The sequence below is a fragment of the Hemiscyllium ocellatum genome, chromosome 7, assembly GCF_020745735.1.
Source record: "Hemiscyllium ocellatum isolate sHemOce1 chromosome 7, sHemOce1.pat.X.cur, whole genome shotgun sequence".
NCBI lineage: Eukaryota > Metazoa > Chordata > Chondrichthyes > Orectolobiformes > Hemiscylliidae > Hemiscyllium > Hemiscyllium ocellatum.
Genome location: NC_083407.1, coordinates 120,176,734 through 120,191,733, shown reverse-complemented (window position 1 = coordinate 120,191,733; position 15,000 = coordinate 120,176,734).

Here is a 15,000-nt window from a genome sequence, read left to right as displayed (position 1 = left end):
AGTTGCAGGCTGGCCATCCACCTGCCAGGCTACAGGACACCACCAAATCCCCTGGTGACCATGCCCTGTCATGGGATTAGGTCCTGGACCGAGGGACACTGCCAGGGCTTCCCAGGTCTGCCCCTCGTAACATTGTGAACAATGTGGTGTATTGAAGGTGATCCCATTGCAACTGACAAAATACTGAAAGGGGTGGACAGGGTAGATGTAGGATGATGTTTCCCTAGGTTAGGGAGTCTGGAACCAAGGGGCACAATTTAACACAAAGCAGATTACAAAGGGGTCGGAGATGAGGAGGATTTTCTTTACACCCTTGGAATTGTCTCCCACAGAGGCCTGGGGACACTCCACCTTGGAGCCATGTTTAAGGTAGAGATTGTTAGATTTCTGATGAATAGTGATGAGCAGGGCTATGGAGTTGGGGTGGGTAAAGGCATTGAGGATGTTCAATCATCAATGGGCATCCTGAATTAGGACAGACCTGATAGACTGATTGGCCTACTCCTGTCCCTCCATGCAGACTCAGCCTTGGAAACGTGTTTCTCAGTACAACTGGTGAGGTTACCATTAGGACTTTGACATTAATCTTGGAATGGAGTGTTTAAGGGTGGCAGCTAATGAATGTGGAAACAAACTGCATTTCAATCCTATGAGCCACAGAGTCATAGAGATGTACAGCACAGAAACAGACCCTTCAGTCCAACCCGTCCATGCCGACCAGATATCCCAACCCAATCCAGTCCCACCTGCCAGCACCCGGCCCATATCCCTCCAAACCCTTCCTATTCATATACCCATCCAAATGCCTCTTAACTGTTGCAATTGTACCAGCCTCCACCACATCCTCTGGCAGCTCATTCCATACACGTACCACCCTCTGTGTGAAAACGTTGCCCCTTAGGTCTCTTTTATATCTTTCCCCTCTCACCCTAAACCTATGCCCTGTAGTTCTGGACTCCCGACCCCAGGGAAAAGACTTTGTCTATTTATCCTATCCATGTCCCTCATGATTTTATAAACCTCTATAAGGTCTCCCCTCAGCCTCTGACGCTCCAGGGAAAACAGCCCCAGCCTGTTCAGTCTCTCCCTGTAGCTCAGATCCTCCAACCCTGGCAACATCCTTGTAAATCTTTTCTGAACCCTTTCAAGTTTCATGACATCTTTCTGATAGGAAGGAGACCAGAATTGCATGCAATATCGCAACAGTGGCCTAACCAATGTCCTGTACAGCCGCAACATGACCTCCCAACTCCTGTACTCAATACTCTGACCAATAAAGGAAATCATACCAAACGCCTTCTTCACTATCCTATCTACCTGCGACTCCACTTTCAAGGAACTATGAACCTGCATTCCAAGGTCTCTTTGTTCAGCAACACTCCCTCGGACCTTACCATTAAGTGTATAAGTCCTGCTAAGATTTGCTTTCCCAAAATGCAGCACCTCGCATTTATCTGATTTAAACTCTATCTTCTACTTCTCAGCCCATTGGCCCATCTGGTCGAGACCCTGTTGTAATCTGAGATAACCCTCTTCGCTGTGCACTACACCTTCAATTTTGGTGTCATCTGCAAACTTACTAACTGTACCTCTTATATTCACATCCAAATCATTTATGTAAATGACAAAAAGTAGAGGGCCCAGCACCGATCCTTGTGGCACTCCACTGGTATACAGGGGGAACTAGCCATTTGGATACAAAACTGACTCAAAAGGTAGAAGACAGAGGGTGGTGGTGGGGGGTGTCTTTTAGACTGGGGGCCTGTGTGATTTGAAGATGGTCCAAAGGAGTTTATTATCACTAAGACACACACCCACCCACCCACACCCACCCACACACATACACACACCCCCACACACACACATACACACCCCCCCACACACACACACACACATACACACATACACACCCACCCACACACATACACACACCCCCACACACACACACATACACACCCCCCCCACACACACACACATACACACATACACACCCACCCACACACATACACACCCCCCCACACACACACATACACACACCCCCCCACACACACACACACATACACACATACACACCCACCCACACACATACACCCCCCCCACACACACACACAGACACCCACACACACACACTCACATACACACCCCAACACACGCATACACACACACATTCAGACACACACACACTCCTACACCCCCCTCCCATACACACACACACACACACACACTTACATGCGCACACACACACACACACTCACACACACACAGCACTGAACCTGAGGAAATACAAAGAAGTGATCATTTGGTAATTGTCGAGGGATAGACATTGGGCAGACCCAGCTCCTGCTCAGAGGCGGAACCCATTTTGTACACAGCAAGGTCCCACTCGGACACATGACCAGAACACATGTTTGTATCGCTTCGGTTGGTTAACAGCATCTGTGAATCTGTTTTGATTAGCTCCTGTTCTCCTTCTGGAGTGTTCTCCCCAGCACTTCTCCAACAAGAGTCATTGTATGGTTTGTACAGAGTAGTCGGTCCTGTCAGACACATGTGTCTCTTCGCTGTGCTGCTGTTATTTTCGTTCTCCGCAAGAGCTCCTCGACATTGTGTTCAAAACCAGGTGACACCCCTTGTCCTCCGAAATCAGACACAGAAACAAACAGCCCGTTATTAATGGAAGTGTCCCAGACAGCAGCAGAGGCCCGAGGGACACTCTGTACTGCGAGAGGGACATCTTTACGATGACGCGTCAGGCCAATGCCCTCCCAGCTGGGCAAAGTTCCCAGAGTTCAGTTCTGTGGAAGAGTGGAGATGTTCTATCTCCTTTCTCCCAATCTCCATTCCCCAAGCAACAGATCATCTGCTCAATATCACCAGCATGGCTGCCAAAGGGAGAATAAACAGTTTCCATAAGCCAATGAGACTGGGAGGTGAAAGGTCACAATGGAGCTCCATTTTGGTGTGAATGTGTTGAGCCAGGATATCATTTCCACGCTGTACTGTTCCTTTCCTTCTGGGTTATGGGATCGCGCTGTGCACACCTTGGCTTCACTGCAATCGTGACGATACGTCGTAGAGAGCGAGGACATGCAGATGCTGGAAGTTAGAGTTGAGAGTGTGGTGCTGGAAAAGCGCAGCAGGTCAGGCAGCATCCGAGGAGCAGGAGGATCAACGTTTCGGGAATATCTGCCCGAAACATCAACTCTCCTGCTCCTCGGATGCTGCCTGACCTGCTGCGCTTTTCCAGCACCACACTCTCGAAGAGTGACCACACGTCAAACACACAATGTGTACACTTCCTGGCACCAGATCACAGCAAAGTGATTGACAAGAATGGTTCCATCAATGGGGATGAGTTCATGCTGTCTTGGTCAGTACAGACACAGTGTCACACTCACACACGATTCAGCCTGGGAAATACAACACTCTGGGTTCACTGTCACTGGATCAGAATTCGGGAACCACACCCCGCAACCCCAACAACATTGTGGTGAATGACATCCCATAGACCACAGCAAGGCAGATCACCATCAACCCACAGTCCCTGCACTCTCTCTCTCTGTCCCCACTCCATGCTCTCTCTCTCTCTGTCCCCACTCCCTGCTCTCTCACTCTCTCTCTGTCCCCAAACCCTGCTCTCTGTCTCTCTGTCCCCACTCCCTGCTTTCTCTCTCTGTCCCCAATCCCCGCTCTCTCTCTCGATCCCTACTCCCTGCTCTCGCTCTCTCTTGCTCTCTCAGTCCACACGCCCTGCTCTCTCTCTCTCTGTACCCACTCCCCAGTCTCTCTCTCTCTCTATCCCCACTCCCTGCTCTCTCACTCTCCCTCTCTGTCCCCAATCCCTGCTCTCTGTCTCTCTCTGTCCCCACTCCCCGCTCTCTCTCTCTCTCTGTCCCCACTCCCCGCTCTCTCTTTGTCCCCACTCTGCTCTCTCTCTCTCTGTCCACACACCCTGCTATCTCTCTCTCTCGTTGTCCCCACTCTCGGCCCTTTCTCTCTCTCACTCTGTCCCCACTCCCTGCTCTCTCTCTCACTATGTCCCCACTCCCTGCTCTCTCTCTCTCCCTGTCCCCACTCGCTGCTCTCTCTCTCTCTCTCTGTCCCCACTCCCTGCTCTCTCACTCTGTCCCCACTCCCTGCTCTCTCTCTCTCAGTCCCCACTGACTGCTCTCTGTCTCACTCTGTCCCCACTCCCTGCTCTCTCTCTCAGTCCCCACTGACTGCTCTCTCCCTCTGTCCCCACTCCCTGCTCTCTCTCTCTCTCTCTGTCCCAACTCCCTTCTCTCTCTCTCTCTCTCTGTCCCCACTCCCTGCTCTCTGTCTCTGTCTCTGTCCCAACTCCCTGCTCTCTCGCTCTCTCTCTGTCCCCACTCCCCACTCTCTCTCTCTCGATCCCTACTCCCTGCTATCGCTCTCTCTTGCTCTCTCTGTCCCCAATCCCTGCTCTCTGTCTCTCTCTGTCCCCACTCCCCGCTCTCTCTCTCTCTCTGTCCCCACTCCCCGCGCTCTCTTTGTCCCCACTCTCTGCTCTCTCTCTCTCTGTCCACACACCCTGCTATTTCTCTCTCTTGTTGTCCCCACTCTCGGCTCTTTCTCTCTCTCACTATGTCCCCACTCCCTGCTCTCTCTCTCTCCCTCCCTGTCCCCACTCGCTGCTCTCTCTCTCTCACTCTGTCCCCACTCCCTGCTCTCTCTCTCTCACTCTGTCCCCATTCCCTGCTCTCTCTCTGTCCCCACTCCGTGCTCTGTCTCTCACTCTCTCTCTCTCTCTCTCTCGCTGTCCCCACTCCCTGCTCTCTCTCTGTCTCTGTCCCCACTCCCAGCTCTCTCTCTCACTCTGTCCCCACTCCCTGCTCTCTCTCTCTCTCTCTCTATCTGTCCCCACTCCCTGCTCTCTCTCTCACTCTGTCCCCACTCCCTGCTCTCTCTCTCTCTCTCTCTATCTGTCCCCACTCGCCACTCTATGTCTCTGTCCCCATTCCCCGCTCTCTCTCTCTCTCTCTCTCAATGCCCACTCCCTGCTCTCTCTCTGTCCCCACTCCCTGCTCTCTCTCTCTCTCTGTCCCCACTCACCGCTCTCTCTCTCTCTCTCTCTCTCTGTCCCAACTCCCTGCTCTCTCTCTCTCTCTCTCTCTCTATCTGTCCCCACTCGCCACTCTATCTCTCTGTCCCCATTCCCCGCTCTCTCTCACTCTCTCTCACTCAATCCCCACTCCCTGCTCTCTCTCTCTCTCTCTCTCTCTCTCTCTATCCCCACTCCCTGCTGTCTCTCTCTCTCTCACACTGTACCCACTCCCCGCTCTATCTCTCTCTCTCTATCCCCACTCCCTGCTCCCTCTACCTCTTTGTCCCTACTCCCGGCTCTCTCTCTCTCTCTGTCCCCACTCCCTTCTCTATCTCTCTCTCTCTCTGTCCCCACTACCCATTCTCTCTCTCTGTGTCCCCACTCCCTCTCTCTCTCTCTCTCTCTCTCTCTCACTCTGTCCTGACTCCCTGCTGTCTCTCTCTCTCTCTCTCACTGTACCCACTCCCCGCTCTATCTCTCTCTCTCTCTATCCCCACTCCCTGCTGTTCTCTCTCTCCCTCTGTACCCACTTCCCGCTCTCTCTCTCAGTCCCCACTGACTGCTCACTCTCTCTCTCTGTCCCCACTCCCCGCTCTATCTTTCTCTCTCTCTCTCTGTCCCCATTCCCTGCTCTCTCTCTCTGTCTCTGTCCCCACTCCCTGCTCTTTCTCTCACTCTCTCCCCACTCCCTGCTCTCTCTCTTTCTCTCGGTCCCCACACCCTGCTATCTCTCTCTCTCTCTCTCTCTCTCCGTCCCAACTCCCTGCTCTCTCTCTCTGTCCCCACTCGCTGCTCTCTCTCTCTCTCTCTGTCCACACTACCCATTCTCTCTCTCTCTCTGTCCCCACTCCCTGCTCTCACTCTCCCTCTATCCCCACTACCTGCTGTTCTCTCTCTTCCTCTGTACCAACTTCCCGCGCTCTCTCTCTGGCCCTACTCCCTGCTCTCTCTCTCTGTCCCCACCCGCTGCTCTCTCTCTCTCTCTGTCCCCACTACCCATTCACTCTCTCTCTCTATCCCCACTCCCTGCTCCCCCTACCTCTCTGTCCCTACTCCCTGCTTTCTCTCTCTCTCTGACCCACTCCCCGCTCTCGCTGTCTCTTGCTCTGTCAGTCCACACTCCCTGCTCTCTCTCCCTCTCTCTCTCTTTCTCTGTACCCACTCCGCGCTCTCTCTCTCTGCCCCAACTCCTCTCTCTCTCTCTCTCTGTCCCCACTCCCCAGTCTCTCTCTCTCTCCCTCTGTCCCCACTCCCCGCTCTCTCTCGATCCCTACTCCCTGCTCTCTCTCTCTCTCTCTTTCTGTCCCCACTCCCTGCTCTCTCTCTCTGTCCCAACTCCCCGCTCTCTCTCTCTCTCTCGCTCTCTGTCCCCAATCCCTGCTCTCTCACTCTCTCTGTCCCCAATCGGTGCTCTCTGTCTCTCTCTGTCCCCACTCCCCGCTCTCTCTCTCTCTCTGTCCCCACTCCCCGCGCTCTCTTTGTCCCCACTCTCCGCTCTCTCTCTCTCTGTCCACACACCCTGCTATTTCTCTCTCTTGTTGTCCCCACTCTCGGCTCTTTCTCTCTCTCACTATGTCCCCACTCGCTGCTCTCACTCTCACTCTGTCCCCATTCCCTGCTCTCTCTCTCACTCTGTCCCCACTCCCTGCTCGCTCTCTCTCAGTCCCCACTGACTGCTCCGTCTCTCTCTCTCTCTCTCTCTCTCTCTCTCAGTCTGTCCCCACTCCCTGCTCTCTCACTCTGTCCCCACTCCCTGCTCTCTCTCTCTCTGTCCCCACTCCCTGCTCTCTCTCTCTCTCTCTGTCCCCACTCCCTGCTCTCTCTCTCTCTCTGTCCCCACTCTCTGCTCTGTCTCTCTCTCTCGCTCTCTGTCTGTCCCCACTCTCTGCTCTCTCTCTCTCTCTCTCTCTCCATCTGTCCCCACTCGCCACTCTATGTCTCTGTCCCCATTCCCCGCTCTCTCTCTCTCTCTCTGTCCCCATTCCCTGCTCCCTCTCTCTCTCTCTCTCAATCCCCACTCCCTGCTTTCTCTCTGTCCCCACTCCCTGCTCTCTCTCTCTCTCTGTCTCCACTCCCCGCTCTCTCTCTCTCTCTCTCTGTCCCAACTCCCTGCTCTCTCTCTCTCACTCTGTCCCCACTCCCTGCTCTCTCTCTCTCTCTCTCTCTCTATCTGTCCCCACTCGCCACTCTATCTCTCTGTCCCCATTCCCCGCTCTCTCTCTCTGTCCCCATTCCCTGCTCTCTCTCTCTCTCTCTCTATCCCGACTCCCTGCTGTCTCTCTCTCTCTCTCTCACTGTACCCACTCCCCGCTCTATCTCTCTCTCTCTATCCCCACTCCCTGCTCCCTCTACCTCTCTGTCCCCACTCCCTGCTCTCTCTCTCTGTCTCTGTCCCCACTCCCCGCGCTCTCTTTGTCCCCACTCCCTGCTCTCTCTCTCTCAGTCCCCACTGACTGCTCTCTCCCTCTGTCCCCACTCCCTGCTCTCTCTCTCTGTCCCAACTCCCTGCTCTCTCTCTCTCTCTCTTTCTGTCCCCACTCCCCGCTCTCTCTCTCTGTCCCAACTCCCCGCTCTCTCTCTCTCTCTCTCTCTCTGTCCCCACTCCCCGCTCTCTCTCTCTCTCTCTGTCCCCACTCCCCGCGCTCTCTTTGTCCCCACTCTCCGCTCTCTCTCTCTCTGTCCACACACCCTGCTATTTCTCTCTCTCTCTGTCCCCACTCCCTGCTCGCTCTCTCTCAGTCCCCACTGACTGCTCTGTCTCTCTCTCTCTCTCTCTCTCACTCTGTCCCCACTCCCTGCTCTCTCTCTCTCTGTCCCCACTCCCTGCTCTCTCTCTCTCTGTCCCCACTCCCAGCACTCTCTCTCACTCTGTCCCCACTCCCAGCTCTCTCTCTCTCTCTCTATCCCGACTCCCTGCTGTCTCTCTCTCTCTCTCTCACTGTACCCACTCCCCGCTCTATCTCTCTCTCTCTATCCCCACTCCCTGCTCCCTCTACCTCTCTGTCCCCACTCCCTGCTCTCTCTCTCTCCCTCCCTGTCCCCACTCCCTGCTCTCTCTCTCTGTCTCTGTCCCCACTCCCTGCTCTCTCGCTCTCTCTCTGTCCCCACTCCCCACTCTCTCTCTCTCGATCCCTACTCCCTGCTCTCGCTCTCTCTTGCTCTCTCAGTCCACACGCCCTGCTCTCTCTCTCTCTCTTTCTGTCCCCACTCCCCGCTCTCTCTCTCTGTCCCCACTCCCTGCTCTCTCTCTCTCAGTCCCCACTGACTGCTCTCTCTCTCTGTCCCAACTCCCTGCTCTCTCTCTCTCTCTCTCTCTCTCTCTGTCCCAACTCCCTTCTCTCTCTCTCACTCTGTCCCCACTCCCTGCTCTCTCTCTCCCTCTGTCCCCACTCCCTGCTCTCTCTCTCTGTCCCAACTCCCTTCTCTCTCTCTCTCTCTCTCTCTGTCCCCACTCCCTGCTCTCTCTCTCTCTGTCTCTGTCCCCACTCCCTGCTCTCTCGCTCTCTCTCTGTCCCCACTCCCCACTCTCTCTCTCTCTCTGTCCCCACTCCCTGCTCTCTCTCTCTCTGTCTCTGTCCCCACTCCCTGCTCTCTCGCTCTCTCTCTGTCCCCACTCCCCACTCTCTCTCTCTCTCTGTCCCCAATCCCTGCTCTCTGTCTCTCTCTGTCCCCACTCCCCGCTCTCTCTCTCTCTCTGTCCCCACTCCCCGCGCTCTCTTTGTCCCCACTCTCTGCTCTCTCTCTCTCTGTCCATACACCCTGCTATTTCTCTCTCTTGTTGTCCCCACTCTCGGCTCTTTCTCTCTCTCACTATGTCCCCACTCCCTGCTCTCTCTCTCTCTCTTTCTGTCCCCACTCCCCGCTCTCTCTCTCTCTCTCGCTCTCTGTCCCCAATCCCTGCTCTCTCACTCTCTCTGTCCCCAATCCCTGCTCTCTGTCTCTCTCTGTCCCCACTCCCCGCTCTCTCTCTCTCTCTGTCCCCACTCCCCGCGCTCTCTTTGTCCCCACTCTCTGCTCTCTCTCTCTCTGTCCACACACCCTGCTATTTCTCTCTCTTGTTGTCCCAACTCCCTGCTCTCTCTCTCTCACTCTGTCCCAACTCCCTGCTCTCTCTCTCACTATGTCCCCACTCCCTGCTCTCTCTCTCTCCCTCCCTGTCCCCACTCGCTGCTCTCTCTCTCTCAGTTCCCACTGACTGCTCTCTCTCTCACTCTGTCCCCACTCCCTGCTCGCTCTCTCTCAGTTCCCACTGACTGCTCTCTCTCTCACTCTGTCCCCACTCCCTGCTCGCTCTCTCTCAGTCCCCACTGACTGCTCTCTCTCTCATTCTGTCCCCACTCCCTGCTCTCTCTCTGTCTCTGTCCCCACTCCCTGCTCTCTCTCTCTCTCTCTCTGTCCCCACTCCCTGCTCTCTCTCACTCTCTGTCCCCACTCTCTGCTCTGTCTCTCTCTCACTCTCTCTATCTCTCTCTCTCTCTGTCCCAACTCCCAGCTCTCTCTCTCACTCTGTCCCCATTCCCTGCTCTCTCTCTCTCTCTCTCTCTCTCTGTCCCCACTCGCCACTCTATGTCTCTGTCCCCATTCCCCGCTCTCTCTCTCTCTCTGTCCCCATTCCCTGCTCCCTCTCTCTCTCTCTCTGTCCCCACTCCCTGCTCTCTCTCTGTCCCCACTCCCCGCTCTCTCTCTCTCTCTCTCTCTCTCTGTCCCCACTCCCCGCTCTCTCTCTCTCTCTCTCTCACTCTGTCCCCACTCCCTGCTCTCTCTCTCTCTCTCTCTCTATATCTGTCCCCACTCGCCACTCTATCTCTAGGTCCCCATTCCCTGCTCTCTGACTCTCTCTCACTCAATCCCCACTCCCTGCTCTCTCTCTCTCTCTCACTCAATCCCCACTCCCTGCTCTCTCTCTCTCTCTCTATCCCGACTCCCTGCTGTCTCTCTCTCTCTCTCTCTCTCACTGTACCCACTCCCCGCTCTATCTCTCTCTCTCTATCCCCACTCCCTGCTCCCTCTACCTCTCTGTCCCGACTCCCGGCTCTCTCTCTCTCTCTGTCCCCACTCCCTTCTCTCTCTCTCTCTGTCCCCACTACCCATTCTCTCTCTCTCTGTCCCCACTCCCCTCTCTCTCTGTCTCTCTCTCTCTCTCTCTCACTCTGTCCCGACTCCCTGCTGTCTCTCTCTCCCTCTCACTGTACCCACTCCCCGCTCTCTCTCTCTCTCTCTCTCTGTCCCGACTCCCGGCTCTCTCTCTCTCTCTCTCTCTGTCCCGACTCCCGGCTCTCTCTCTCTCTCTCTCTGTCCCCACTCCCTGCTCTGTCTCTCTCTCTCTCTCTCTCTCTCTCTCTCTCTCTCTCTATATCCCCACTCCCTGATCTCTCTCTCACTATCCCGACTCCCTGCTGTCTCTCTCTCTCTCTCACTCTCTCTCACTGTACCCACTCCCCGCTCTATCTCTCTCTCTCTATCTCCACTCCCTGCTCCCTCTACCTCTCTGTCCCTACTCCCTGCTTTCTCTCTCTCTCTGACCCACTCCCCGCTCTCTCTGTCTCTCTCTCTCTCTTTCTGTCCCCACTCGCCACTATATCTCTCTGTCCCCATTCCCTGCTCTCTCTCTCTCTGTCCCCACTCCCTGCTCTGTCTCACACTGTCCCCACACCTCGCTCTCTCTTTCTCTCTCTCTCTCTCTGTCCCAACTCCCTGCTCTCTCTCTCACTCTATCCCCACTCCCTGCTCCCTCTACCTCTCTGTCCCTACTTCCGGCTCTCTCTCTCTCTCTCTCTGTCCCCACTACCCCTTCTCTCTCTTTCTATCCCCATTCCCCGCTCTCTCTCTCTCTCTCTCTCTCACTCTGTCCCCACTCCCTGCTCTCTCTCTTTCTCTCTGTCCCCACTCCCTGCTCTCTCTCTCACTCTGTCCCCACTCCCTGCTCGCTCTCTCTCTCTCTATCTGTCCCCACTCGCCACTCTATCTCTCTGTCCCCATTCCCTGCTCTCTCTCTCTGTCCCCACTCGCTCTCTCTCTCTCTCTATCCCGACTCCCTGCTGTCTCTCTCTCTCTCACAGTACCCACTCCCCGCTCTATATCTCTCTCTCTCTATCCCCACTCCCTGCTCCCTCTACGTCTCTGTCCCTACTCCCGGCTCTCTCTCTCTCTCTCTCTCTCTCTCTGTCCCCACTCCCTGCTCTCTCTCTCTCTCTCTCTATCTGTCCCCACTCGCCACTCTATCTCTCTGTCCCCATTCCCGCTCTCTCTCTCTCTCTCTCTCTCTGTCCGCACTCCCCGCTTTTCTCTCTCTCAGTCCCCACTGACTGCTCTCTCTCTCTCTCTCTCTCTCTCTGTCCGCACTCCCCGCTTTTCTCTCTCTCAGTCCCCATTCCCCGCTCTCTCTCTCTCTCTGTCTCTGTCCCCACTCCCTGCTCTCTCTCTTTCTCTCTGTCCCCACACCCTGCTCTCTCTCTCTCTCTCTGTCCCAACTCCCTGCTCTCTCTCTCTCTGTCCCCACTCCCTGCTCTCTCTCTCTCTCTCTATCCCGACTCCCTGCTGTCTCTCTCTCTCTCACTCTCTCTCACTGTCCCCACTCCCCTCTCTCTCTCTCTCTCTCTCTCTGTCCCCATTCCCTGCTCTCTCTCTCTGTCTCTGTCCCCACTCCCTGCTCTCTCTCTTTCTCTCTGTCCCCACACCCTGCTCTCTCTCTCTCTCTCTGTCCCAACTCCCTGCTCTCTCTCTCTCTGTCCCCACTCCCTGCTCTCTCTCTCTCTCTCTCTCTGTCCCCACTACCCATTCTCTCTCTCTCTGTCCCCACTCCCCGCTCTCTCTCTCTCTCTCTATCCCGACTCCCTGCTGTCTCTCTCTCTCTCTCTCTCTCACTGTCCCCACTCCCCTCTCTCTCTCTCTCTCTCTCTCTGTCCCCACTCCCTGCTCTCTCTCTCACTCTCTGTCCCCACTCCCCACTCTCTCTCTCTGTCCCCACTCCCTGCTCTCTCTCTCTGTCCCCACTCCCTGCTCTCTCTCTCTCTCTGTCCCCACTCCCTGCTCTCTCTCTCTTTCTGTCCCTACAGCCTGCCCTCTCTCTGTCCCCACTCCCTGCTCTCTCTCTCTCTGTCCTCACTCCCTGCTCTCTCTCTCTCTCTCTCTCTCTCTCTCACTGTACTCACTCCCCGCTCTATCTCTCTCCCTCTATCCCCACTCCCTGCTGTTCTCTCTCTCCCTCTGTACCCACTTCCCGCGCTCTCTCTCAATCCCCACTCCCTGCTCCCCCTACCTCTCTGTCCCCACTCCCTGCTCTCTCTCTCTCTGACCCACTCCCCGCTCTCTCTGTCTCTCTCTCTCTCTCTCTGTCCCCACTCCCTGCTCTCTCTCTCTCTCTCTCTGTCCCCACTCCCTGCTCTCTCTCTCTCTGTCCCCACTCCCCGCTCTCTCTCTCTCTGACCCACTCCCCGCTCTCTCTGTCTCTCTCTCTCTCTCTCTCTCTATCTCACTCTGTCCCCACTTCCCGCTCTCTCTCACTCTGTCCCCACTCCCTTCTCTCTCTCTCTCTCTCTCTGTCCCCACTCCCTGCTCTCTCTCTGTCTCTGTCCCCAGTCTCTGCTCTGTCTCTCTCTCACTCTCTCTATCTCTCTCTCACTCTGTCCCCACTCCCTGATCTCTCTCTCTCATTCTCTGTCACCACTCCCTGCTCTCTCTCTCTCTTGTCCCCACTCCCTGCTCTCTCTCTCTGTCTCTGTCCCCACTCCCTGCTCTCTCTCTTTCTCTCTGTCCCCACACCCTGCTCTCTCTCTCTCTCTCTGTCCCAACTCCCTGCTCTCTCTCTCTGTCCCCACTCCCTGCTCTCTCTCTCTCTGTCCCCACTACCCATTCTCTCTCTCTCTGTCCCCACTCCCCGCTCTCTCTCTCTCTCTATCCCGACTCCCTGCTGTCTCTCTCTCTCTCTCACTCTCTCTCTCAGTACCCACTCCCCGCTCTATCTCTCTCGCTCTATCCCCACTCCCTGCTGTTCTCTCTCTTCCTCTGTACCAACTTCCCGCTCTCTCTCTCTATCCCCACTCCCTACTCCCCCTACCTCTCTGTCCCTACTCCCTGCTTTCTCTCTCTCTCTGACCCACTCCCCGCTCTCTCTCTCTCTCTCTTTCTGTCCCCACTCGCCACTATATCTCTCTGTCCCCACTCCCTGCTCTCTCTCTCTCTGTCCCCACACCTCGCTCTCTCTTTCTCTCTCTCTCTCTCTGTCCCAACTCCCTGCTCTCTCTCTCTCTGTCCCCACACCTCGCTCTCTCTTTCTCTCTCTCTCTCTCTGTCCCAACTCCCTGCTCTCTCTCTCACTCTATCCCCACTCCCTGCTCCCTCTACCTCTCTGTCCCTACTTCCGGCTCTCTCTCTCTCTCTCTCTCTCTGTCCCCACTGACTGCTCTCTGTCTCTCTCTCTCTCTCCCTCTGTCCCCACTCCCTGCTCTATCTCTCTCTCTCTATCCCCACTCCCTGCTCCCTCTACCTCTCTGTCCCTACTTCCGGCTCTCTCTCTCTCTCTCTACTACCCATTCTCTCTCTCTCTGTCCCCACTCCCCGCTCTCTCTCTCTCTCTCTATGCCAACTCCCTGCTGTCTCTCTCTCTTTCTCTCTCTCTCTCACTGTACCCACTCCCCGCTCTATCTCTCTCTCTCTATCCCCACTCCCTGCTCCCTCTACCTCTCTGTCCCTACTTCCGGCTCTCTCTCTCTCTCTCTACTACCCATTCTCTCTCTCTCTGTCCCCACTCCCCGCTCTCTCTCTCTCTCTGTCTCTGTCCCCACTCCCTGCTCTCTCTCTCTCTCTCTATCTGTCCCCACTCGCCACTCTCTCTCTCTGTCCCCATTCCCTGCTCTCTCTCTCTCTCAATCCCCACACCTCGCACTCTCTCTCTCTCTCTCTGTCCCCACTCCCTGCTCTCTCTCTCTCTCTGTCCCCACTACCCATTCTCTCTCTCTCTGTCCCAACACCCTGCTCTCTCTCTCACTCTATCAACACTCCCCGCTCTCTCTCTCTCTCTCTCTCTCTCTATCCCGACTCCCTGCTCTCTCTCTCTCTCTCTCACAGTACCCATTCCCCGCTCTATATCTCTGTCTCTCTATCCCCACTCCCTGCTCCCTCTACCTCTCTGTCCCTACTCCCGGCTCTCTCTCTCTCTCTCTGTCCCCACCCCCTGCTCTCTCTCTCTCTCTCTCTCTATCTATCTCTCTCTCACTCTGTCCCCATTCCCTGCTCTGTCTCTCTCTCTCTGTCCCCACTCCCTGCTCTCTCTCTCTCAGTCCCCACTCCCTGCTCTCTCTCTCTCTCTCTATCCTGACTCCCTGCTGTCTCTCTCTCTCTCTCTCTCTCACTGTACCCACTCCCCACTCTATCTCACTCTCTCTATCCCCACTCCCTGCTCGCTCTACCTCTCTGTCCCCACTACACATTCTCTCTCCCTCTGTACCCACTTCCCGCTCTCTCTCTCTGTCCCGACTCCCGGCTCTCTCTCTCTCTCTCTCTCTGTCCCTACTCCCTGCCTTCTCTCTCTCTCAGTCCCCACTGACTGCTCTCTCTCTCTCTCTCTCTCTCTCTCTGTCCCCACTCCCTGCTCTGTCTCTCTCTCTCTCTCTGTCCCCACTCACTGCTCTGTCTCTCTCTCTCTCTCTCTCTCTCTCTCTCACTCTGACCCCACTCCCTGCTCTCTCTCTCTGTCTCTGTCCCCACTCCCCGCTCTCTCTCTCTCTCTCTCTCTGTCCCCACTCCCTGCTCTGTCTCTCGCTCTCTCTCCCTCTCTCTATCTCTCTCTGTCCCCACTCCCTGCTCTCTCACTCTGTCCCCACTCCCTACTCTCTCTCTCTCTCTCTCTCTTATTATCTGTCCCCACTCGCCACTCTATCTCTCTGTCCCCATTCCCCGCTCTCTCTCTCTCTCTGTCCCATTCCCTGCTCTCTCTC